Genomic DNA, 25,582 nt, shown 5'->3' with positions numbered 1-25,582 from the left:
CTAAATGAAAAGCCAGGTCCAAATTCTAGCAATTGGTAGGTGAGGCCAGTACTAAAAACAGCCACCAGCCTGTTTTTCCACCCTTATCTTCTGACACTGCTCCCAGACTGTGGAACTCCCTCCCACTGGAGGCCAGGCTGACCCCATCTTGGCTGGCTTTCCTCCGCCAGCAGTTAAAAGACCTTTCTCTTCAGGCAAACTTTCCCCGAGTGACTGGACTGTCTGAGTGGGGTTCTTTAAATGGACGGTTCTGCCTTATGGCTTTGAATGCGTTTTGGGTGCTGGTTTTGTTTACCTTTTTTTTTAGTGTGACATTTCTTTGATCCTTGTAGACTTACTATTTTTTAGCTTTAAATATTGTCTTTTAAGGATGTCAGCTGCTTTGGGTCCTTTTCAAGGAGAAAAGTGGGGCAAAAAATAAATTTTAAATAAAAAATAAAAATAAACATTAGCAGGCCCCCTTCCACTTCGCCGTAAATGGTCCGATTCTTTCCTCCTGTCCTGATGAGCAGAGAGGAAACCTGCTTCCCATGGCCTCCTGGAAGACTTCAGTCAAAGTCCTCCACGTCTGCCATCCTGGAGAAAACAGGATATTCCTGGGTGCTACCTGTTACAGGAAGAGGCCATGATCCGTTTTCCTGCCGGCTGGTGTTGGGAGCCCCTCTGAAGCTGTCATTCAGCCATTCCAAATTAACATCAGAGTTAAATCCCATACCCCACTTATAATCCTGTCCTCTCTCACTGCCTCTGGTTCCAGGGTGGGTGAACATAAGATGCCCTGTAAAAATCAGCTCATTGTTATTAGTCGTGCTAAACACAAAAGGGATGCCTTTTCTTCTGACAGTTACTCCCATCCCACAATTTTACATTGATCCATTTGCATAGAGGTTATAGGATATATTGCTCTGTGATTCCTGACTGGCTAGGACTACATCGCAGAGAAAGCGTGACACTCATTCTAGCCGGGAGTCATTTGCTCGTCTATAATTATTCATGCACATATGTTTAGCCCACCATGTATCTGCAGATCTCATGCCTGGGTGCAATCAAAGAAGCCACTTCAGAACAATGTAAAGCAATTTAAAACTTTTTAAAATGTAGTGGAGTAGAAATTCATCTGTAATTAAACATCCCCCACGACGCATGGAAACATCTGAGCGGTTGGTGGAAATCCTTTAAAATCTGTGTCATGTGGTTTCCAACCGGGTTTTCTAGCCGCTGTATATTGCATGACCTCCATCTCATCTTCAAGGTTAGCCCCATGAAGAATACAGTGGTGCCTCGCTTAGCGACGATAATCTGTTCCAGGAAAATCGCTGTTAAGCGAAAATATTGTAAAGTAAAATTAAAAAGCCCATTGAAACGCATTGAAAACCATTCAATGCGTTCCAATGGGCTAAAAACTCACCGTCCAGCGAAGATCCTCCATATGGCGGCCATTTACAGTGTCTGTATAACAAGGAATCCATTTTAAGCACAGCGGGGAGCCATTTTAAGCACCTGGCGACCATTTTGAAAACCCGACAATCAGCTGTTTTTGATCGTCGTAAAGCGAAAATCGGTTCCTGAAGCAGGGAACCGATCATCGCTAAGCAAAATTCTACCACGGAATTGTGGGGCAATCATTAAGCGGGGCACAACTGTACCCTGCAGTCATCTAAACAGGATGTTACCAGGGCTTGAATTATTGTGGCCAGGTTAAGAAAAATGGAGCCGATCCCCAGGCCCATCAAGCCACGGAATCCACTTGGGTTGATGATGATGGCTCAAAGGGTATTCCCAAGATATGCACCAGCTTTTTCAAGGGGAGTCCAGCCCCTTCTTGGAGAGAAGAACCATTGATCCACAGAGACTCCCTCTTAGTGGTGTATAGCTTTAGTTTTCTGACCTTCCTCCAGACACCAATCCCAAGACCTGCACAACCTCAAGGAGACATAGAGCTGAGTGGCCACGATCCCCATGGCAGCCAACTCCAAACCTTCTGGTGACCTGATCCAACCGTTCCATACACATATTGAAGAGCATGCAGACCTACCGCGGCATAAAAGCACAAAGAAGGGGCTGGACAGAAGTCTCCTTACAACTAGCCCTGCCGGTAGGAAAGGGAAACAGCTGGTCGCATCCACCTCACCAAACAGCTCCCAAGAGGAGGACAAGATGAAGGCTACACAGGAACCACGAGAGAAGAGGGGAAATCAACAGGGTTGGGATCTTCAACCTTCTTTCCAAAGCTTATCTTCCTACCATCAGGTCAACCAAGGCTGTTTCAGTTCCCAAATCCAGCCCTGAGATCTTTCCTCCAAAAAAAGATCTCCTGCTGCCTTGCCACCAGGATTTGATCTCAGTCGGTTCGGGATGAGGAACACTTGGCCTCCCAGAGGTTCTGGACTACAAACCCCAGAAGCCACTGCCAACAGGGACCAAGGGTGAGAGATTCTGGAAGTGGTCACCTTGAACATCTGGAGAACCACGGGTTCTTTCACAGTATGAGATCCCTGATGGGTTGGCATCGACCAAAGAGGAATAAAATAGAGAATTTGGAAAAAAAAGATGAAGAAACTATGAGCTGAGGTGAAGAGCTATAGAAGTCGGGTGAAGAGAATGGGGTGGAGCACATTTTCTAAAGCCAGATGCCCGTAAATTGCTGGTCTAACAAACACAAAGCTTATTTTAAAAGGCTAGCTCTCCAAAATCTGGCACGTCTCCACCAGATGTGGACTCCATCATGTGCAGGGTGAAGGCCATCTGGGGGGGGGGATGATCAACTCCTCCACCTATAGGCTACAACAGTGGTTCCCAGGTTGGGATCCCCGGATGTTTTTAGACCAAAACTCCCAGAAGCCTTCACCACCAGCTGTACTGGCTAGGATTTCTGGGAGTTGTAGTCCAAGAAGGTCCTGGAGACCCCAATTTGGGAACCCCCAGGCTAAGTGAGTGGAAAATCAACACAGCGGCTTCTCCATCAGCACAGCTGAAGAGAAAGCCTTCCTGGCCCTCGCTCCCTCGTTGCACCTGGCTGCTCTAATGTCTCCTTGGAGCCATTTCAGAGGCGTGTGAATCTTCCCCACCCACCTATTTATTTTTGTAATAAATGTGGGCTGCCTGAGCAGCAACAGGGGATTTAAAAGAACATTTCCTCCATCCTTTATCACACATGCAGTAATGAACATCAGTTTGCCCAGAGCGTGCTAATTGGCCTTCTTTCTGCAAGTCATAATTCTGAGCTTTTTTTCTTTCTTTTATTAACATCCCGAACATGGAAACAGAGCAGCAGCTTTATCTCACCACCCCACTGTTATCCAATAATGGGAGAGAGGGGGGAAAAAACCATCATAGAGTCCCTGGTGGTTCCAAAACACCTGATAACGTGGCCATCTGGAAGGACGGCTAATAGCTTTTAGAAGGGTGCGTGAGACTTGACGGTCTAATACGGCTGGCAATTTGCGTGTCCTGAGGCCCGGAACAACTATTTTCAACACGAACCGAGATGTTCCAGGAGGCACGAGAAGCATTATAGGGCAAAAAGCTTCTACCAAATTACAAAAGAGACAGAGCTGGGGAGGGGGAATAATATAGCGGTTTTGAGTTTAACACCAGAACAAAAAAGCTGTTATCTTTTAGGCAGAGAAGGTAAACCGGTATCTGAGTTTGGGTGGTCTTTGTAAGCCCCCGAATCGTCCACCTAGGGAGAGGAACACTTAGGGGGGCTGTTCTGTGCCGTCACATTGCTTCGGAGATGTCTAAGGAGGGGTTTAAACTTGCCACTCCCCAGTTTGAGCAGGGATTTGAACCCAGGTCTTCTGGATTCCCAGCCCGGCACCCTACTCACCACCCCACCCTGTTCCTCTGATGACGTGTGAGAGGTGGATAAAGAAGACCACAAACTCACCAGGCTTAGGATGGTCGAATGCAGGATTGTCAAAAAAGAGTCTGTCGCTGCTCACAGACTTTGGAACTCCCTCCCACTGGAGGCCAGGCTGACTTCATCTTGTCTCTCCTTCCACAGCGAGGCGAAAACCTTTCTCTTCAGGTTGGCTTTCCCCTTAGGGACTGGCCATCTAAAAGACAATAAATGGGATGGATTATATTTTCTTGCTTCTCCATCTGTTTTTCGTCATGCTTTTACCTAACATTTTTAAATGCAATGCCAATAATTCTTCTTTGCTGTTTGAATTATTTACTGTTTTTCACTTTGAAGCTTCTGTTTTTAAGGAGGGTCCCTTTGCAGGAGAAAGGCATGTAGAAATAAAATAAAATAAAATACCAGGTTTTTCTACACACATGTCTACAAAATGGGGGTGCAAACCACGTCTCTGTGGGACGTCATCAATGCTCTGTATTTTTTGGTAAGGGAGAATTCGACACCAACAGAAGTATGAATGAAAAAGCCTGCTGAAATCCATTCCGATAGGAAAAATCAGGGTTTTTTAAAACACACATGCATGCTTATTCATTCTGAGATTTCCACCGTCCCAATCATTCTCCCTCCCTCTGTCTCTCTCTCTCTCTCTCACACACACACTCATTTTAAATATGCCAATTTCCTCCCCCATCATTCCATCTGATTGACTGCCACGGATCACATCTGAGCTTCAAACCAGCTGTGGAGAGAAAGTGGTATTTTAAACCGGCATAAACGTTTACCGTGAAGGGGGCTTAGCTTATTTCATTCCTGCCTCTTCTAGCTTTTTAAAAATAACTATTCAAAAATTCAATCAATTCAGCTGTTCTGGGCAAGGGGAAACCTGTTGGATATTTTTTTTTTGTTTGATTTTTTAAAAATGGAAGCTGGCTGGATGGCTCAGTGGCTTAGGTCCCTGGCTGTGGAGCCAGAGGTTGGGAGTTCGATTCCTCCCTGGGCTGCCTGCAAGTTGAGCCAGCCTGTGTAGCCTTGGGCAAGCTGCATAGACCCAGGGTGCCCCCTAGAGGAAGGGAATGGTAAACCACTTCCAAGTTGTACTCTTTACATGGAAAGCCCTAGAAAGGGTTGCATTAAATCAGATTAGATTTGATGCACATCATTGGGAGACAAGTTCTGCCAAATATGGACCTTCCATGAAATTCCTGGCTTGTGTGGCTAATAATTTTCTCCTATGAAAAGTGGAGGAAGAAATCAGAGAAGTACTTATCCTGGAGTCAGTCCTAACCAACAGAGATGGCTTGGTGGAAGGAGTGGCAGCAAGAGGAACTCTGGTCAAAAGCGACCATGTTCTCCTTGAGTTCAGGGTTTCAAGTGAAACAAAAGCGGAGCTGCATGTATTCACTGGACTTTAGGAAAGCCTGTTTTAATAAACTCAGAAGAACGATAGGCAAAGTACCGTGGCAAGGAATCCTAACAGGAAAAGGAGTCCAAGATGGGTGGGAGTTTCTCAAAAAGGAAACGCTAAAGGCACAACTGCAAACCATCGCAACCAGGAGAAAAAAAAAGATGGAAAATGGCAAAAACGACCAACATGGCTTCACAAAAAGCTCAGAAAGGACCTGAAAAGGAAAAAGGGAAAAAAATGACATTTATAGGAAGCAGAAGGAAGGCTGGACCTCGAAGGAAAAGTAGAGACGAGTAGCAAAGAACTGCAGGGAGGGTGTTAGGAAAGCAAAAGCCGAGAATGAGCTAAGGTTAGCAAGAGATGCTAAAAGCAAATAAAAAGAATCTTCAGGTACGTGCCTAGCAAAAGACAGAGGAAAGAAACAGTGGCTCGTGGAGTAGCTGAATCCCCAAAGAGTTCAGCTACTCCATAGGGATGAGAAAATTGTAACAGATGCCAAAGAAAAGGCAGAAGATGACAGAAAGGCAGAAAGTGACCACGTTCTCCCAAAAGACAGTCTATGCTTCTCCGGGCAAATGTGAAGGGAGGGGAGGAGGGGATTCCAGCTTGAGAGTGATAAACAAATAATCAAGGATACTTTACTACTTTAAATGAGTTCAGATCCCCGGGGGCCAGATGAACTGCATGGAAGGATGTTGGAGGAACAGGTGGAAGAGATCTCAGAACCACTATCTATTTTCTTGAAATCATGGAGGATGAGCGAAGTGCTGGATGATTGGAGGAGAGCTAACACTGCCCCCATCTTCAGAAAGGGCAAAAAGAAGGAACCGGAGAATTACAGACCGGTCAGCCTGACATCAATCCCAGGAATAATTCTGCAGCAGATTATAAAGCAATGGAACCTACGACCTCGGAAGGCGAGCGCTCCAACACTGGAGGCATTTAAGAGAAACCTAGGCAGCCAGCTGGCAGATGTCCTTTGATTTGTATTCCTACACCTGGGGGGGGAATCAAAGGCTCAGTTACAAGATGGGGGCTATTTGCTTCAGTAATACTAAGAGAAAGAAGGATCTTGGAATTGTTGTGGATTGCAAGCTGAATATGCGCCAACAATATGATGTGGCTAAACCCCCCCCCCCCCCAATGCTATTTCAGGCTGCATGAATAGAAGTCTAGTCTCCAAATCCAGTGAGGTATTAGCACACCTCTATTAGGCCTCATCTAAGAGTCCTGGGTCCAGTTCTAGACACCGCACTTGAAGAAGGATGCTGACAAATTGGAAGAAGTTCAGAAGAGGGCGGCCAGGATGATCAGCGGACTGGAGAGCAAGCCCTAGGAGGAAAGGGTGGAAGAACTGCGAATGTTTTGCCTTGAGAAAAGAAGACAGAGGGGAGAGAGGACAGCACTTTTCAAAGACTTGAAAGGTTGTCGTTCAGAGGAGAGGCAGGATCTCTTCTTGACCATCCCAGAGTACAGGAGACACAGCAATGGGCTCAAGCTACAAGAAGCCAGATCTAGGCTGAATGTCATGAAAAACTTCTTAACTGTTAGAGCAGTATGACAACGGAACCCATGGACCTTGGGAGGTGGTGTGCACTCCAATACTGGAGAAAATTAAACAGCCACCTGTCAGATCTGCTTTGATTTGGATTCCTGCATTGAGCAAAGGTTGGATTTGATGGCCTTAGATGGCCTCCAATTCCATTATTCTACGATTCTATAAATAAACTTGGAAGGTTGACTATAAATAAAAACATTTTATTTAGACCATTAACTTCTTCTGCATTGTGGCTCTATAGCAGAGAAAGGGTGGGGGGAGAGAGAAGGACCCTGAGCGTTACATTCTCTGTGTGGGAGCAAGGAAATGCTGAATTTCAAAGGACACCACTACGGCAGGATGCAAGCAAGAGGTGAAGTCTTGAATGGTTGGGTAACTTCTGAGTCCTGCATCCGAAACCCAGTTTGAAAATCCAGCTAACTCCCTATTTGTAATTCACCAAAATGACACCCTTTCAGGGTGTGTGTGGGTGTGAACCTGGTGTATTGTTTGAGCTCGCTGCTGGGGTCACAAAACCTGCTTGTTCAGGAGGCAGAAATTATTCAAAGCAATGAGGATCCAGCTTCCCATCATCCCCTCCCCAGTGGCTATGCTGATGGGACCCATAGTCCCAAAAGCTGGGGTGGGTCACAGGTTTCCCACCTATGCCCTGGATCATAAGATCTATTTATTTAGTATTTATATACTATTTTTAACTTATGCACGGCTCCATAGCGCAACACACTCTCCGGGCGGTTTACAAGAAAGGATAGAAACAAAGACAGATATAAACAAAGATATAACAAGCAATATATAAATACAAATTAAGAATAAGTCAGTCAGTTGATAAAAGCACTGACTAGCTAACCTATCTTTAGATAAGGAAACCATTGGACTTTGGCCATCGCTTAGACGATAACTAATAAAAAGCCACTTAAACAGTTCTGTTTTTAGTAACTGCTTAAAGGCAGGGAGAGAAGCTGCTTGGTGAACCTCTGCCAGATGTTTATTTCAGAGGTGTCGGGCCATATCCGAGAAAGCCCCAATTCCAGATGTTCAGTCTTCTGGCTTCCCTCGTTTTTAACATCCTGGACTGCAAAGGGCGGGTGCGATGGGTTACTGCTTTGTAGGAGAGACATTGAGACAGGTTCAAGGTGCTAAGCTGTGTAAGGCTTTAGAGGTGAGGACCAGCACCCAGTGTTGAGCACGGAAATTAATTGTTATTCATTCACACACACACTTTTTTTTTTGCTTTACGTCTCTTATGAGGATACTAATAAGGAAAATGCAAATTCCTCTCCCTCTTTCCTCAGTATCTTTAATAATCTGAATCAATGGGCTGTGCGTTTGTATATCAACCAAAGGGTTTGAGGAAAATCACAATTTTTCTGGCTTGGTCAGCAGCAATGTGCTCTCCACCCCCCCCCCCATCTTCTCTCTTCCGGTTTTCGTGAAAACCAAGGGGAAACAGGAAACATCTTATTCCCCAAACTCAGAACTCAAATCTGTAGTCTGATATAGCAGCAAACGTAGCCCACGGGACAGGTGAAATTCAAAAATTTCCGTGTCTCTCCGTACTGGGTCTATCCCCACAAAATACAGGAATAGGAAGGAGACCCCCAAGGTGGCTTACAATATTAAAAGCAAAGAAAAAAATTATTAGAACATGTAAAAGAATAAATGGAGAAGAATCTTAAAAACTGGTGGGTAAAAACAGTTTGAAACTGTTCTAAAAATGCAACGAAATGCATAATTTAATGAACAAAATGAAACCAAGCAGCCCTGTTTTTAAGAGCTTAATGAGTTAACGCTGTGGAGCCAGAAGTTGGGAGTTCGAATCCCCACAGTGCCTCCTGGGAGAAGAGCCAGCCTGGGTGGCCTTGGGCAAGCTGCACAGTCCCAGGGCTCCCTCCAGAGGAAGGGAGTGGTAATACACTTCTGAGTATTCTCTACCTAGAAACACATCATCGTCATTATTAAAAAGAAGGAAGGAGGGAGGGCTGGGGTTTCATTCACATCGCAGCATTCACTGGGCCACAACCCTTCATGGGTGATCTTGGGCCTGCTGCTCTCTGTTTCCCAGTCTGGCCTACCCCACAAGGTCGTTGGCTGGATAAAGTGGTGATAAACAGAACCACGTGCACAGATTTGGTTCCACTGGAGAAAAAAAGGATGAGAGAAAGGTAATTTTTTTTTTTTTTTTGCACCACATAGTTCATCTTCCTTTGGAAAGACTTAGGTGGATGAGCAATAAAAAGGAGAAAGGTGTTGTGACAGATTTACAGAACAGTTAAAGATGGGTCTCTTTTCTTTCCTCTGCCATGAAAATATAATGATGATACGCCCTGTTATGTCAGCGGTAGTGACCTTCAAAGACTTGTGCTGTTCATAATTCATGCTTTCTAGCTTCTCCAAGGGATCTTACATGCAGGTCATGCTTGACTCAGGCTACATTTCCAGGTGACCCTGAACTCAGTTTTTATTAAAATTGCTTCTTCTTTTTTTGAACTATAAAACTCAGATTCTTGTTGGGGTTTTTGCAATCTTGCATATGCTGCCTTTAGTAGGTTTGGCTAACAGGGACCTTTCTGGACTTGGGCGACTGTCAATCTATCCAGCACTAACCAATTGTTCCTTCCCTGCCTCCGAATCCGAAGAGAGTCCCACCTCTCTGCTCTGCGTCTCTTTCCCTCTCTAGAGTCTGTTGAAGTCTGTTGTTGAAAGCAGTCATGTTTGCCAGTTTGCTGTTCCATCTGTTCAACTGAAAGTAACTGTGCTTTCTTATTCTTCCTACTACTGTCTCGGAATTATTGAGACTGAAAGTGCCCGTTAATGAGAAAGGGAGGTGAACTAATTTGGGGAATGCAAAAGCTATTCTGCTCTGTGAAACCCAGCACTTCTGCTGCACAGCTAAAGGGATTTCACCAAAAATTCGAATCTCTGCAACGATACTCCCAGTCACTTAGAAGTATCTAAAGCAGGTGGCTCTTAAATCCTTTTTTTGAAAAGTGCTAAATGCTATGGGTCTGGGGTGGAGAAACTATCGTCCTTCAATGCCTGAGACAATAACATGGAGCATAGCCTAAGCTGGCTCCTGAAGGCGGAAGCCTTTGCACAGAAAAATATGTTAGTGACTCAAGATTATTTTAACGAACACGACACCAAAAATACCAGCATGTTCCCCCCATCCATGACAAGAGCATGAACAAAAGAGAAACTTGTCTTTTTTTTTTTTTTTTGCATTTTGCACAAAATTGCATTTTGCACAAATAATCTTATTTTGCTTAAAAAAAAACAGGTTGGCTGAATTTTGGTGGGCCCCAAAAATATGCCAAGAGGCAAAGCACAAAACCCACCCATCCACCCCAATTCCATTGCATGGAGTGAAAACACTTTGCCCTTCATATTCTTGCTGACGGGAGCAAAAAATGAGTGAAGATTTACATCCCTCCTGGAACGGGTGGAGAGGAAGTGGCAGAGGGCGGGCAAATGGCAAATGAAGGGGGATTGTTTTTGCCCAGCCCTATTTATACGCATCCTTCCCCCCCCCCAAGGAATTCTGAGCAAAGAGATCAAGGTGTATAGGTGTCTGTTAATCACCCTCTCTGGAGCCACTGAACTGCAAGAGTCAAATGCTGCCTTGGACAGACGGAGATACTTGAAAGCAACTCCAGTCTGGCTCAAGCTGGTTATCTATCCCTGATTTGCATAACGATTATGCAAATGGCACTTTGCATAATGCCATGATGATCTATCGTCACATTAGACTTTTTTTTTTTTTGTTATTGTGCAGAGAGCAATCCGAGAAACTGCCCGTTCTCCTGCCAACAACTTAAGTCTTGCTTTCTCTGCCCCGGAGGAGGCTGGGAAAATAAGGATACCTCGCCTCCCCGCCGGTAACACCTTTCCAAATGGTCTCGGCTGCCTAAACTCCAAGGTGTCCAGTTTTCAAGGTTTCAGCGCTCTCGGCTAAGGACGTTTCTCCTAAAAGAGGGGATATGGCCATGTTGATCACTGGGTTTCCTATGCAGCTGGCTGGATAGCTCAGTGGTTTAGGAATCTGGGTATAGAGCCAGAAGTCGAGTGTTCAATTCCCCCTCCCTCCCATGCCTCCGGCAAGCAAAGCCAGCCTGTGTGGCCTTGGGCAAGCTGTACAGTCACAGGGCACCCACGGAAGAAGGGAACAGTAAAGTTCTTCTCTTGTTGTTTAGTTGTTTAGTCATGTCCGACTCTTCGTGTTCCCATGGACCAGAGCACGCCAGCCCCTCCTGTCTTCCACTGCCTCCTGGAGAGTTTGGTTAAATTCATGTTGGTTGCTTCAATGATACTGTCCAACCATCTCGTCCTCTGTCGTCCCCTTCTCATCTTGCCTTCACTCTTTCCCAACATCAGGGTTTTTTCCAGGGAGTCTCCTCTTCTCATGAGATGGCCAAAGTACTGGAGCCTCAGCTTCAAGATCTGTCCTTCCAGTGAGCACTCAGGGTTGATTCCCTTCAGAACGCATAGGTTTGTTCTCCTTGCAGGCCAGGGGACTCTCAAGAGCCTCCTCCAGCACCACAATTCAAAAGCATGTATTCTTCGTTGGTCAGCCCTCTATATGATCCAGCTCTCACTCCCATACATTGCTACTTGCAAAACCATAATTTTGACTATGTGTACTTTTGTTGGCAAGGGGATGTCTCTGCTTTTTAAGATTCTGTCAAGCTTTGTCATCGCTTTCCGAGGTTTTCCTATGTATGTAGGGTTTCCTACATACCTAGAAAACCTTGAAAGGCATTTGTTTATTAAGGGTTTGCTGTAAGTCAGAATTTACTTGATGGCGCATGACAATCATTTGCTTAGACAGGCTATGATGCACGTCTCTGTGCAAAGACTCTGGAAGCCTTCAAAATCTCTGTTCCAGAGCCGATATGAACTCTGTCAGCCTGTAAGCTAACCCAAGATGGATGCTTAAGGGAGAGGAAGGCGGACTAGACTCCCCCTCCTTGAGTTCATCAGTATCTCAACTGGAGACCCTGCGGAAACACAGATGTTCAAGGGCTGGTGTTGTTGCTGAATGCACAGATGGGGTTGAGAAAAAAAATCTGCCCGATGGATTTCTGCCTCCCGTGAAGATGTTCTGAAAGTCCAGGAGTCCTACAAAGCGGTGGGGGCGGTGGGGAGGCAGCCACCAAGAGCCCAGGTTAGATGATGGAAGCTCTGAGAATCCTAGGCCAAAATGATACTGCTTGGAAAAACTGTGCATAGGACATAAGCCCTCATGAAGTTTAAAAATAGCTCCTGATCTGTATATCTTTATATCGCAGGAAGCTCTCCCTTGAGATGTCTTGAGGTGTGACCCCCTCGGGTGTTTGAATGTGAGAATAACATTTTATCTATCTATCTATCTATCTATCTATCTATCTATCTATCTATCTATCTATCTATCTATCTATCTATCTATCTATCTATCTATCTATCTATCTATCTATCTATCTATCTATCTATCTATCTATCTATCTATCTATCTATCTATCTATCTATCTATCTATCTATCTTTATGCAGTCCCACCTTTCTCCTTTAAAAAAGGACCGAAGGGGGCTCACATCTTTAAGAGGACCAAATTTAAAAGATGAAAACAAGAGGTAGACAAATATTTTAAAGGAACCGAACCTGTGTTGGATTAAAAATTGCAAATCAAATCAATAGTAAAAACACATTTAAAAGCAACAGAGCGCATTCAAACTGGATCTGCATGGCAAGTGGGTGTGTTTGTAGCGAAACCACACTGTTTCTGAGTGTGGACCCCTTTCCCCACGAAGGTGAAGAGAGGCCAAGATCAGCAGGAGAAAAAGAGAGGAGTAGAAGGAAAGACGAAGCCAATGTGGGAGGATTGGTGGAAAGGAAAACCTCTTAACTGTTAGAGCAGTATGACAACGGAGCCCATGACCTCGGGAGGTGGTGAGCAGTGCTCCAACCCTGGAGGCCTTCAAGAGAAAATTGGAGAACCCTCTGTCAGATCAGCTTTGATAGGGATTCCTGCCTTAAGGAGGGTGTGGGACTCAATGGTCTTGTAGGCCCCCTTCCAACTTAGTTATTCTATGATCTCACAGAGCTATTCCACCCCTTTCTTCAACTCTGTTAGCCTCCCTGTCAATTCTTCTTCTAAAAAAAAGAACTGGTCCACCAGCAAGCGCCCTTCCGGCGACTCTTCCAAATGGCGCTGAGCGATTGATTTGAATGGCTTCATTTATGCTAAAACTGCAACATGGCCCTTTCTAGATTTGTTAGTCAGCGCATTTAATGCACCTCGTAATTGCAAGAGCGGGTGAGTCATAAATACAGACACACACAAAAAACCCAAGCAAGATGGAACAAACGTTCTGGCGCTAATGGCTTTCTGGCATCAACATTTGTCCAGGGTAGCAACATTTGGCTTCAGTAGAGCAGCTATGCTTTCCTGATGACTATTTCTCCCATTCAGAAATGCACTTGGCGCTAAAAAGGTACAAGAATTCAGGAGGATGTTTCCGGTAGTGTTAACAAGCGCCTGACCATTCACTGATATTTCAGAATTTATTTATATACATGCCAGACTGTATCCTCTCAGCCCATTGGCGTCACGGCCCTTAGAAGCATCCTCCTATAGACAAAAGTTGATAAGATTGCACAGGTTAAGGCAACACCTCTTTATTACTTGTCCTGAGATAAGTACAGTGGCCAATTAGTTAATGCGATGCGTCACCACTTGTGATCCTCTGTGGCTCAACCATGCAACTGGCATATGACACAGGAGACAAATGGCTTGTTCACCAGGGTCAATGTGCTTCTGCAATTTCTACCATTTCATTTACACCGGAGGGGCTAATTATTGCCCTGTCCATTAGGATCCCTGATTAGCTGGGCTCACCCAATGTAAAGGAATCGCCATAATTTGACCATAGCGACTCAACAAAAAGCCAATTCTCATTAGCTATCTAGTGTTATGAAGGCACACTACGATTCCTTATTGGTTGTTCTCCTTCGCCCTCAGTGACATCCAGCTGTGTCAGACTTTGTTAGAAACAAACAAATTAGTGGTAGTGGGAGGGAGAAGAGATGGACTTCATGGCTAGACACCCAAAAGAAAGATTAAAAATGCTAGCAGATATACTAATTCATATTAAGGGTCTGTTCTAGCAGATTGCATGTTGACTAAGAGCAGGTTTTTTGTAAAATTAATGGACCTTTAATGTCCATCAAAGACCATGGCGCCCACTGCATTCAGCATTGAATTAGGGATATCACACATCAATACCTTACTGCTAGAGAAAGCTGTCCCACATCACCTTGAAATGGTGAGCGCAGCAGCTAGTCAAAGAGAGAACAGAGAAGCTCAGAGGAATGGCAAATGGTATAATCATCTTTCCATGCTTGGGTCCTGCAACCTCCCGGTTTAACGACACCACCGTTCATCTCCGTGAAACAGACAAGCAAAACGAGAGAGTTCCATGCCCCATTGGACTCTGGAGCAAAGAGTCATGTCGCTCCCTTGCCGATGTTGACACCCAGCAAAGGTTTCAGCACGCCCTATCTGGGAACCTGCGCAAGCTGACGGTTCCAACCTTAGGCCACCGCTCTGCTTTCGGCCTGAACTTTACTGGAGCTCTCCAAGGTCCTGCACCCTGCTCACCAAACAAGTCCAGCCCTTTGAAAACCCAGGACGGATTCCCTGCCCCGCTGCCATCGGAGCCGCCTGCCTGGGCTGCTGAGAAGCCCTTGGGGGAAGTAGGCAGCAGGCTTTATTACAAGATCAAAACTTCCCTTTCCACATAAATTCCCAGCTAATTGGCTGTGACGGAGAAAGGGACTCCTGCCCAAGTGTTTCTGAGTGACAGGCTCCTTCGCTTGGACAACTTCCACTGGAGAGAAAGACTGTCAAGCCCTGGTTATCATATCATCTTTTTGCTTGTTGTCAGTCTGTTTCTGAAGCCCAGAATATATCTTACACTCGCAGGCAGATTTCTGGCAAGCAGGAGCTAGTAAAGGAGTTTTTCAGCAGATTGAAGGTTATGCCAATTAAACAGCATGGATTTCAGAAGGCATGGAGGAGGTTAGGGTTTTCCTTTCCCCCTTCTCCCTCTCTGTGAGTTTTTATGGCACAGTTGGAGTCTAGAACTGGGAACTTCCAAGTTCTAGCCCGAGCTACTCTAATCGCCACATCAAAACCATCCTCATCTGTCCACCCACCCTGAACTACCGTATTTTTCCATGTATAAGACTATACTTTTGTCTAAAATCTTTAGACTAAAAATTGAGGGTCGTCTTATACACAGAAGCTGAGGAGAAAAAAAAAACAAGTGGAGGGGAAAGCAGGGATCAAAGTGTTCCTGCGGGACTTTGATCCCTGCTTTCCCCTCTCCTTGCTAAGTCCCATGGGGCTTAGCAAAAGGAGAGAGGAAGGATCAAAGCAATCATGTGGCTGTATAAAGGGGAAAGGGATCAAAATGATTGTGCAGTCATTGAATTGCTTTGATCCCTTTCCCCCTCCTTTTTGCTAAGCCCCGCAAGGCTTAGCACAAAGGGAGAAAGCAGGGATCAGAGCCATCCTGCAGCACATTGATCCTTTTTACCCTACATTTGCTAAGCCCCACTTAGATTTCTTAATTTTGGGTTAGAAAAGGGGGGGTGCCTTATACATAGGGGTGTCTTGTACACATTAAAAAAATGATATTTTCTGTTGCTCTTATTGTTGTTATGTGCTGTCAAGTCGCTTCTGACTTACGGCTTATGGCCCTCTGAATGAGTGATCTCCAAACTCTCCTTTCCTCAACAGCCTCGCTCTGCTCTTAGAAACTCAAAAGCTATGGCTTCCTTTAGAGAGTCCGTCCATCTCCTATTGGGTCTTCCTCTTTTCCTGCTGCTCTCCACCTTTCCCAACATTGTTGTCTTGTCCAGACAATGTTTGCTTTTTTTCCCTTCTCATCAGGTGCTCAAAGTAGGACACAGACTCAGCTTCATCATTTTTGCCTCCAATATAATTACTCTCCAAAAGTTTAATTTGCGGACTCCAAACCTTCATCCGTTGGAAGTCACAAGCTTATCAAACCCTGTCGGTTCCTGTGGAGCCCACCTCTTGCAGATGTGCTGGTTCTTTAGAAACTCTGGTTCCGAGGTTGTCCTTATAATTTTTGCTGCTGCTTTTAATCTTCATTTAATGTTAATTGCATGCGGTTCAATTCATGTTTGTTTGTGTTTTATTTTCCAGAGGGGGTTGTTAGCTAGAGGAAGATTGTCCTATTTTGGGAGAACCGAAGGCATGATCCAGAGGTTTTAATAAAGAGTAAGTGCCATGAACAGTAACACTTTAAATCGATTTGAGGATGAGGGCTAAGTGGAATAATTTGTTAAGCAAACAGCCTGAAAGCTGAGAGCACCCTAGCTAATTGCTTTAGGTTGCTCTGCCCATTGTGTGCGACCATGATAGAGACTAAAAACTTAATTATTCAGGATAGACTTCCTATTTCATTAATGATTCAGGCTTTGGTGCCTCCACTTATAAATAAATTCAATGGGATTTATTGCCAGGGAAGTCTATATAGTGGGGCAAACGACCACTTTGGCCCAGAGAGTGAATTCCACTTTGGAAAGGCTCCATTTTGAAGGCGATGTTCCGGGATTGGTCAGGATTAAGGGCGGAGGTGGGTGGGGCTGAAGGCAAGTGGGTGTGGCCAAGAGCAGGGGGCAGGGCTGCTGTGAAGTGGGCGGGGCCAGAGAAATAGGAACACCTCCGCTACCAAACATGCAAACCACATGCCTGTTTATGAGTAATCCCAACAACTCTGCAGGTTCCAAAGCACAACTCAATTCTATTCTTGCCTTCTCAGGAGTAAACCTTGGTGAGGCCGCTTTCTGGGCTACTGCAAGTCAGAATCTCAGTTTGCATTCCAGACAGGGTATGATGATCAAAATCTCCTTCCTCCCTCCCTCCCTCCTTTCTTCTATTCTGATTTTGGAAATTGTTGCTCTAAACAACTACACTGCATTACATTTCCATAGGCCTCTCAGGTTCCTCTTCGCAAGAGTTCTGCCTGTACCTCTTTCTGCAGTTGGGGTGATCTAGAACCTTTTTTTTTCTTTCTCAGCCTGTAGCCAAAGAATCCCTCCTTTCTGTATTTTATGGTTTCTTCGTCTTGAGTCATTCACTTTAGTTCTTCTTTATCGGCCGTCCTCTCAGCCCGAGAAATTCTTCACGTCTGCCTTGCCTTTTAAAAATGCAGTCTTGCATGAAAGTCCACAAGCCCGTGTTGTAAAATACCAAAATGAAGATAAAAACCCTCACGGGCAATGGTCAGCTATCCTGAGATGTCTTTAACTCAGATCCTCCTGCGCGATCCATCTCATCGTTCATCCTGAACCCCAGATTGGCTTGTCCAGGCCTCTTCCTCCAGGCTGCACCTTCTGCTTTGTTGCTAAAAATACAGCCGACTTCAAAGCTTTGCAAAAAAACAGACCGTAAAAAGCTCCTTGGGCTTCAAAAGTCATTTCTGTTCCTTTGTGCCCTAAATTAAGAAGCCCCATCGGGACAGCTTCTAAGGAAACGACTTTGAAAGCAAGTTCCTCCAGAAAGATCTTTAAAAAAAAAAAAAAGAAGCACCCCTTAGAAATATGAAAGAAAAATCTCGACTTTTGTTTCAAGCTGGAGGAACTTGCTTGTGACATGGCTGGATGGTCCCGAGAGGGTTCGTGCTTCCACGCTGGGGGAGATGGCGGAAGCCCCTAGAGAGGAATGCCAAAGGTCTAGCGAGATCTTGGGTTCAGTGAGTGGAAACCCGAGGTTCTCAAAGAGATGTTTTATCCATTCCATGTTTTATTCATCCATGGGGTCATCGCCAGAGGTCAGCTCAACTCCCAAGGAGCCACCGAGACCCCGGCCGATTGTGTCACGGAAATGAAGGTTAGCGGCTGAGGTGAGTCCCTGCAGGACCGGCACAGACAGGCTGACTTCAAAACAGGCCCCTGAGGGTGCCGGATTCTAACTTTATATTTTTTTGTGTGTGGCTACTTTTTACCTGTAACTGAAGGAGGCAGAAAGGCTCAGGGTGTGTGTGCGTGTGTTCCCTAGTGGCAGGTACATAAATCCTGCGGGATCCTCTTCAGGAGAAAGTTGGAGGAATAAAGAATGACACGAAAGAAACAGGTGCAGAGCAGTGGAGACTCTGATTTCTTGGGGAAAGGCGGTGGCGACAGCAAACCCGCTCCGGGTTTGAGCCCGAACTTTAGAAGGGCTCTCCAAGCAGTTGGACCTAATTTAGGGGTTAGGATTCAGCACGTTGGAGAGCTCCTCCACAGCATGAATGATACCATCATAGAGTAAATTCAGGACTTCTGTGGCATCAGTATCCCCCGCCCCCCCAACCTTCACTCATGCAGACCACTAGAGGTTGGTAACAACCCCATCCAGACACTGGGAAGGAACCAAAGGAAACCATGGAGCCGAGGCACATTGCCCTATATATGACTCCTAATGACTCAAGTTCCTTTTCAAAAAAGATTGTTTCTTTGAACACAGGGCACAAGCTGGCCTCCCAGCGTTAGGGAATGGGACGTTTGGATTTCCTGGACTAGCCGTCCCATCATTCTCCATTCTGGGAGTTTTGCCTACCATAATGGACAGGATACGGACACCTAAATGTGAAGGACCTGGGAGAGAAGCCTGAACTGGAAAGGGTACAAGGCCCAGCTAGGCCTAGCTCTGCTCAAGCTTCCTGTTCCTGCCCCAGTGCTTTCTGGGAGCTTTCTTTCTGAGCAGGAAGCTTGGAGAGAGCTAGGCCGAGCTCAGAGCAAGTTCCAGTTAAGGCCCTTTAGCCCAGGTGAGCTACATTTAGGTCTCTACTAGGTCAGTAAAACTCTCAGTATGGAGAATTATGGTATTTGTAGTCTAGAAAATCCCTAAATCCCATCCCAAAGGATTTATTTCAATGAACTCAAGCCCAGGTCCATGGCTCTCACCCTCCCAGTTTCTCCCCTCAGGAACCTTATGAGGTAGGCCTGGGTGAAAAAGTGCAACAGGCGGAACACGATGACCTGTTGAGCTTCCTGGAGATTTGAACCCAGTTCCCAGTTCAATTCTCTGCCCACTGTGAGGCACGGCCTCCAAGTAAACTTGTGAGGAAGATATGACTCGTATACACCCCACCCCCAAGTTACAGTGTGGCCACATAGCCCTCCTTACTTGTTTACCCCAGCCCATTTTCGAACACCATCGTTCGTAAAGCATCCATTTTCTCAGCTCATAAGACGCGTCGGGTCTATCTTGCATGTGGCCAACAGGAAGTCTTGCTCTCGCCTCGCCTGGGCCACCCTCGCTTAGCCCCAGACCGCCTTCTCTGCTAGGAAGCCTTCCTCGATCTGACAAAGGCCATCTCCGTTCCTGGCCCCGCCATGCCATTCGGGGCCCCCAGAGGTGACAAGAAGTCGGCAGCAAGACGCACTGGAAGGAGATGTCTCCGATCGGGACTGACAAGGCTGCCAGGGCCATCATGTCACTGTGCGCGACAACAGACCCCCGCGCCCAGACTGCCCTTTTGCTCCGCGGCGCAGAGATCATGTGTCTCGGGCGGCACAGGGATGGGAAGATGCTCCTGGAGGAAAGAGAATCGCATCATCACCCAGCTTGAGCGGAGTTCTTAGTTGAAAGACTGCACAGAAAGAGGGGATTAAGTGAGAAGGCGTGACTGACGGCACTGGTAAGGAACGTGGGGTGTAAGGAAAAGGGTGCCCGAAAGACCTCCACCAGTTCACCCCAGTTGTTGGAAAGTTTTCAGGGCTACCTACGGAGCCCCTTCTCTGGCACCACTCATCGTGAGACTGGTCTCCTTGCCTTTGAGACCCACATCTTGGGGATGGAGAACTTGGTTGAGACAATGGCCAAGTTGCTCTACAGAAAGCACAAATCCCCCAAGTTCCTTGGTATCAGGTGAAGTTTCGGATTTTGGTCCGAAGGCTCTTCGATAATTTCTCTCCTCCTCGTTCTACCGCTCAGGGATGGTACTTGCCACCAGCAAGAGCAAGACAATCATTTTATTATTTTTCTTGAACTTTTGCAACCTCACATGGTGTTTTTAGTAGGTTTAGGCTGGGAGGAACCTTTCTGGGCTGGGATGACTGTCAATCTATCCAGCATTAACCAATCATTCCCTCCTGCCTCTGAATTCAAAGAGAGACCCGCCTCTCTCCTCAGTTGTTTTTTTCCCTCTCTACAGGCCTGTTCCAAAAAAGCAGTATGTTTGTCATGTTGCCGTTTGATCTGTTCAACTGCAGGTAATAAAACCTTTTATTCTTTCTCCTACTAATATCTCAGAGGGAATTATCGAGACTGGAAGTGCCAGTTAATGAGAAAAGGAGCAGACTGCTTTGGGGACCTAGAAGCTATTCCAGTCTGCGAATCCCTGCTGTGCAGCTAGAGGAATTTTGCCAAAAGTTCAAAGCTCTGCAACAGTGTATAGGTAGTGGTGCAAAGGGTAAAAACCTACCAGCCATTCAGCATTATCCCCAGCTTTCTTGCATCATTCTCTGTCCCTATGTGGAATTAAAATGGCAGCTGGCAAAAAACATAGTAGAAAGCATTTGAAGCAGATTCTGAAGCTGCACCCTCTATACTGTATCTGGCAACCAGGGAAAATAAATAAACACATTGCAGGCATTTTCCGGAAAAAACATTGTCTGAGAAATTTGGGCTCGGCTCCACTTGCAGCACATGGTGATTACTCTAGATGGGTTTCCATTTGTCTATTTTCCATCTCCCATGATCAGAAAGGGGACATGCCTTCAAAAGCCATATATTTCTCAGATTTACAACGCACCTATATGTACATTGTGGTTGCGATGTGCCATCAAGTCACCTTCGACTTATGGCAACTGTAGGAATAAGCAATCTCCAAAAGGTTGTGTCTTCGGGACCGCTCAGCTCTTGCAAACGTTAGGCCAAGGCTTCATTTCAGGAGTCTGTCCATCTCGTATTGGATCTTCCTCATTTCCTGCTCCCTTTCATCTTTCCCAGCATTATGGCCTTTTTTGCAGGGAATCCTGCCTTGTCAAGACATACTCAGAGCAGGACAGCCTCCGCTTCATCAATTTTATGGCCTCCAGAAGATTGTTCAGGCTTGATTTGATCTAGGACCCACTGGTTTGTCTTTCTGGCCATCCGGGGAATCCACAAAACTCTCCTCCAGCACCACATTTCAATTGAATCCTCTCTATATAATTAGCAGCAAAATCAGAGATGCATGGAGGGAAGCGCATATTTATCAAATACACGGTTTCGCTGTTTTCTCCAGACCTCTCCAGACCATCCAATTCTTTCCCAGTTCTGTACTGAATCGCAACCCTCTTTTTACCTTCCTGCACAGAAATATATTCATTTCTTTCTGCATATTTGAAAGGTAAGTCCCCTCCCCCCTACTTAGTTTTGGAAAACAGATGCACGTTTTCTTACATTTGTCTCCCGTCAACGAAAGCGCATTTTTCTCCTCTCAGAGAGGTGCACCGTTTTGCATGCGCTGCTTAACAAAATGCCTCATCAGCCTGAGGAAGATACAGCTTTGGAGGAGCAAAATGCACTGCCTGCTTCCCCCCCCCCCGCCTTTGCGTCGTCGGAGGTGAAAAATGAATATTTTGTAGACAAATGGAAACCTAGACATCTCTCTGCAGCCCCTTTTAAAAGGGCAGTGCTTTCGTGGGTGTGCGTGCTTTAAACAGATTTCTGGAAATATGTCCTGTAAGCCAGGGGTCGGATTGAAATGTACAGTTTGTCTCTTCCTTTTTTAATGTCAACACCCCTGTCTGGGACCCTGGCATTAGAAACAGCGGTGCCATTTTGCCGGGCTAGCAACGCTCTTCCGTGATGGGAGACTGGCGAAACCTAGTGTCGGCATGGAAACTGGTTTGGCGGAGAGAGCTTGGCCCCGTGGAGAGCGCCTCCAAAAGTTCGGACCCAAACCCGGAGCGGATGCCCCAACTCCACACAGCCCCCGCCTCCTTGCAGGCTTCCATTTATCTCCAGCCAGTTTGGCCCATCTGGGAAGCTGCTCAGACGGACAAACTGCTCCCTGATAACCTTGACGCTGCTGCTGGGATAGAGAAGTATGGAAAACGTACAAATCAAAAGGTGAAAACCTGCAAGGAGAGATCAGCCAGGACTATGATGAGAACTTTATTCCTCAACCAAACCAAAGAGTTCTGTAGACCCGCTCGTTCTGGCTTCTGGTAATCACACATTTCCGGAACGCTTAGTGGTATATACCAACTCCCTGTTGTTTGCCCCCCTCCAAATCTGGCGCATTAAGATATACTGCTCCTGGATATGGAGGCTCAATTAAATTGTTAGGGCAAAAACAGCCACACTCATGAACTTCCTTGGTTTCAGGCCCATCGTGACGGAGCTTCCAAAAAGCAACTCTCTACCAAGCCACTGGAATTTGGGGGCATGTGGCTCAGAAAGGAACTTTTCCAAGCCATCCCATGTGTTGGCAGGGCGGAGGGGCCTTTTGCTTCTCCCTCGCCCGACGGATGCCAGGGCATGCCGGAAGCATTCCCATGAATCAGCTAATGATTTAATGGATTCCGGTCTTTGGAAAGGTTGGGTTTCAGGCTGGGTTCACAGTAGGTACCGGCTTTTTGGGGGGTTCTTCACCCCTGGCAGCACATCTGGTGAGATTGCCCGTCCTCTTCTAGAAAGCTGGCTCCCGGCTCCAGCCTGTGAGTGACAAAATTATCACTTCAGAAGGAGGGTGTGTGTGTGCGCGCGTCCCATTAATTACACACACAGCCGGAAACCTTTTGACTATGTGGCCATTCCTAAGTGCCCTCCGAGGAGATTAAGTGGCGGCAATTAATCTTAGGAGCATGGAGGAGCAGCAAACCAGGTGATGCGGACCGTTTGTTGGGGCTGGGAAGGCAGAAGGAAGGCAAGGCGCCTGCGGATCCGTCCGCTGAAAATTAATTATTTACTCGAGTGTCGCTTAGCGTCAAAATGATCCCTTACAAAAAATACTAAAGTATTTAGCCACACCAGAAGGGAGGTGTGTCACCAAAGCATTCACCAAACCAGGACCGCAGAAGGACTACACCACAAGGATGTTGGTACTGAAGAAACGCAAACAGTGAAAGGGTTTTGTATACCACGGTTCAATCATCAATTCAATTGGAGATGGTGGACAAGAAATCAGAAGACGACCAAGATCAAGGAGAACAATGAAGGGATTAGAAAAGATCCTCAAATGTAAGGATGTCTCACTGCACACCAAGACCAAGATCGTTCACGTTCTTGTGTGGGTGTGAAAGCTGGACAGTAAAGAAAGCTGGCAGGGGAAAAAAAAAACTGGAGGAGAGCTTTGTAAATATCCGGAACTGCCAGAAAGACAAACGAGAAGGTCTTAGATCAAATCAAGCCTGAACTATCCTTGGAGGTCAAAAATGATGAAATGAAGGCTGTCCTACTTTAGGGTACATCATGTGAAGGCAGTAACGGAAAAGACAATAATGCTGGGAAAGATGGAAGGTAGCGGGAAAAGAGGAGGACCAAATGCCAGATAGACTGACTCTCTAAAAGAATCCACAGGCTTCAGCTTGCAAGAGCTGATCAGGGCTGTTGAGGACAGGACACGTTGGAGATCACTCTTTCATAGGGTTGCTATAAGTCAGAGGTGACTTGATAGCAAGCCACCAAAACCACAACTAGCCATTGCTCTCAGTGGTGTAGAAGAGGGCTGTATAACAGTAGCGCTTCCTCCCTTCCATCTTCCACACCTTGTTGAGATGAGGTCTATTTGTGTTCCAAGCAGCTGACTTTTCCTCCCATCAGTGCAAACCAAGCCTACAGATTAACCCCTCTTTGATCTCCGGTTCACACCACAGCTCCTGCTGCAAGCTCTCCATCCCCCACGTTCAAGCCCACTCAAAAAGAATCAGAATAACAAGCCCATGAAAAGGATAAAAAAATTAAAAACATTCCATTGCTTACAGTTGTGAACAGATCAACAGCGAACAAACACCAGACTGGCTGCTTCCAATAGACTGAAGAGAGGGAAAAGAGAACACCCAGAAGAGAGGCGGGGCTCTCCTGGGATTCAGAGGCACCTAAGAACCATTGGCCAGTGCTGGACAGATTGGCAGTTACCCCAGCCCAAAAAGGTCCCTCCCAACCACACCTACTAAAGGCAGCCTGTGAGGTTGTAAAAATATCAGATGTTAGGTTCCGTGTGTCTGAAGAAACGGATGAAAAGTCATGTACATATGATCATTAAAAGCCATGTTAATGGCCTCAGAGGCAAGACGGATTTTCCCACCCTCTCCTCTCTCTCCCCCTAAGATAAGCTTTCAGGAGATGAAAGCGATTTTCCAAAGCAGAAGGCTTCCTTGGAATAAATAAATTGCAACACTCATCCTCTATTAACAGGCTTTCCCCCATTTCTGATGCTTGTAATGCAACATAAGTGAAGGCACCCACATGTTTTCGGGGCGGTTGCATGGGGGTGGGTGGGAATCTTTTATGACTTGCCACTTATACCGTTACAGCACTCTCTTCCCTTCCAACCACCAAGTTATGAATTAATATTTTAAGACGCTCCAATGTTTCTCCCCTGTCATCCTGCAGCATCTGTTTCTGTGGCATCGTCAGGCGCGGATACGGGAGAGTGATCACGTTCGTGTTGCCTTTTAAAGCCCTGTCGTTGATTTATGTAGATGCCTGGCTGACAAATGCCGTGGCCGGCTCCCTTTGCTTTGCTTTCCTTAATGTTTAAGACGCCATACCCAAATAATACAAACCTCTTCGTTCTTAATGAAATATTATCCTTTGGTGTGATGGGAGATTATTCATTCTTTGGTTCTCTGCACCGCAGAGGCCTCGTTTTCTCCTGGCAGAAAATAAAACCCCATTCATAAATGGAGAGAAATGATCCCTCCAACAGGATGCCCTCCCCTGATCTCAGCAGAAGACAAGTGATGAACAAGAGCAACAACAAAAATAGGGAGGAACCTCCACCCACAAACATCTTTTGCAGTTATCTTTGATCAGGGTTCGGGGAGAATCTTTAAACACCTCGCATGGCATCAAAACCATCCACAGAGATCTTCTAGCCCCTGTAAGACAGCATGCCGAGCTTCTGTGGAGTGGGAAAGTCCATCCTGGCTTTCAAGGCCATTAGCACCGCTTTTAATCATCACGGGTACATCACTTTTCATCCCTTTCTTCAGACACACAGAATCCAACCTGTTGACATTTTTGCAACCTCGCAGGCTGCCTTTCATTTCTTTGGCTGGGAGGGACCCTTCTGGGCTGTCAATCTATCCAGCACTGGCCAATTGTTCTTGCCAGACTCTGAATTCCAAGAGAGCCCCGCCTCTCTGGTCAGGGTTCTCCTTTCCCTCTCTTGTAAGTCTCTTGGAAGCAGTCCGTCTGCTGTTTGTTTGCTGTTGATCTGTTCACAATGGTAAGCCATGAAATGTTTTTATTCTTTTGCCCACCAATGTCTCAGAGTGAATTACTGAGAACTCAGTTGCCATTTAATGAGAAAGGGGTGGACTATCCGGGAGCTTGAAACTATTTCTCTTCTGTGAGTCTCTGTACTTCTACTGTGTAGCACAAGGAATTTTACCGTATTCAAAACTCTGCAATAACATCTGGGCTACAGGTTGAAATCTAGGAACCAGAATCCTAGGAGTATTTGTAGACAAACTGTGTAACTTTACCATGGCAAACTGAAACTTATTGGTGAGTGCCAGGTGCATGATCAGGTGGCACAGCCAGGCATGCAA

At 46.0% G+C, this 25,582-nt stretch overlaps 1 long non-coding RNA gene across 1 annotated transcript in view; it reads right to left on the bottom strand.

Moving 5' to 3' along the window:
- Nucleotides 1–3,851: 3,851 nt before the first annotated feature.
- The window catches only part of LOC144584072 (uncharacterized), a 109,205-nt gene continuing 87,474 nt past the window's right edge, over nucleotides 3,852–25,582 (bottom strand). The window contains exon 2 of the long non-coding RNA XR_013538104.1: nucleotides 3,852–4,058. This is a non-coding gene — a long non-coding RNA (uncharacterized LOC144584072). The remainder of the gene's footprint in view (nucleotides 4,059–25,582) is intronic.

Source organism: Pogona vitticeps, chromosome 7 (genome assembly GCF_051106095.1).
Source record: "Pogona vitticeps strain Pit_001003342236 chromosome 7, PviZW2.1, whole genome shotgun sequence".
Lineage (NCBI taxonomy): Eukaryota > Metazoa > Chordata > Lepidosauria > Squamata > Agamidae > Pogona > Pogona vitticeps.
The sequence above is the reverse complement of the archived record's forward strand: the minus strand, read 5'-3'. Positions and strand labels throughout refer to the sequence as shown.